General features: G+C 38.0%; 1 protein-coding gene across 1 annotated transcript in view; it reads left to right on the top strand.

Moving 5' to 3' along the window:
- Positions 1-654: 654 nt before the first annotated feature.
- The window catches only part of LOC115235478, a 3298-nt gene continuing 2465 nt past the window's right edge, over positions 655-1487 (top strand). The window contains exon 1 of the mRNA XM_029807302.1: positions 655-726. The gene's annotated coding sequence lies outside the window, so the exon portion shown is untranslated. The remainder of the gene's footprint in view (positions 727-1487) is intronic.

A 1487-nucleotide genomic window follows, 5' to 3' on the forward strand; every position in this document is an offset into this window, starting at 1 on the left:
TCAAGATCGTTTGTCAGGCTGAATTACAGCCCTCGGTCGTACCAATTCCCCTCCTTCCTCCTGCCATCCTCTTTGCCACCCTGGCGAAGCAGAATTCTGCGGAACGCGTTGCGCAACGCGGAGAGGGTAAGGCAAAGTCGGGCGGAGGAAGAGGGGATGGCAAGAGTCGACGACGTCGACGACGACGACGACGACGACGACGACGACGACGACGACAACAATCCCGGGCACATGTGTCGAACCTGAAATATGTAGGCGTGGTCTGGATGCTGTTAGCAGACGCATCCCGACGAGCGAATATGTTCACCCCTTTGCTACGCTCCACCCCCGTATAACATTGCGAACGTCGCCATTGGCCGGTGCCACCCTTGTTGCGCCTCCACCTGCCACGATCGCGCTACCCTCTGCGACGGCTACCCCTAAATACGGGGGATGCGCGAACGGCACCCTCATTTTAACGCGAACAGCCGATGCGGCTCCGAGTGTTCGCCACTTTAGTGCACCCCGGACTACACACCGGATCGGTGGGTCCGTTAAAGGATTGATTTTGCCTCTTGTTGCTTATCACGGACTCGCGTGCTCGCGAGGTTTCGGCGAGACAGCCTTGTGAGAAAAAGTGCGATCTAATGTCTTAGAGAAGATCGAAGAAGCACCGTAAGGGATGGAAAACGTGATCCAGCTAGTGTAGCCGCGTGTGTTTGGAAGAACACTTGCCATCGTAATCCGGTAAATAATTTTTATTCTACCCTCCTCTTTCTCTCTCTCTCTTTCTCTCTGTGTACTTATATAATTGTATATAATAGAATACAAATATCTAAAATGAATTATCAAGACTTTTAAAAAATATTAATCTTTTACATGATTCAAATAATTTTAAAAGTTTCTTAGATACCTTGGATTAGATTATTGGATTATTTGATATTTATATGTTTGAAGTGATACTGTGCCTTGGAATGTCATTATGGGATAGTCGATTAATTGATTTAATGTTCTTATATGCTATTGAAACTCAGGTTATGACATTGATTTTCCATAGAAATTAATTATTAAAGACTAATGGATAATGGAAATAAGTCATATTATATCGTATACTTAAAAAAAATAAAATAATGTTGTAATTGTATAATAAAATATGATTTTATGCTATTAAAATCTCTTTTTATCGTGGTCTACAAATATTCGTCTTATTTTACGATCACAATACAAATTTTTAAAACTGAAATTTTTCTATGATAATAATTTTATATAAATAGTAAGTGTCCTAAATCGTATATCAATTTTTAACATGTATATTAATATTTTTTTAAAATAAAGTTTGATTGCGACATGTATTTCAATCAACATAATTAAGCTGTAAATGTATTATATTAAATAAAAAAATTGAATATTAGAATGTTCATTCAAATTACTATATATTTTCTGAAAAGCTTTTATTTTCAATGAGTTCTTTTGATTTAAATAATTTTATTTTTAATCAAATATATTTA

Source organism: Formica exsecta, unplaced genomic scaffold, assembly GCF_003651465.1.
Source record: "Formica exsecta isolate Colony F162 unplaced genomic scaffold, ASM365146v1 scaffold223, whole genome shotgun sequence".
Classification (NCBI taxonomy): Eukaryota; Metazoa; Arthropoda; class Insecta; order Hymenoptera; family Formicidae; genus Formica; species Formica exsecta.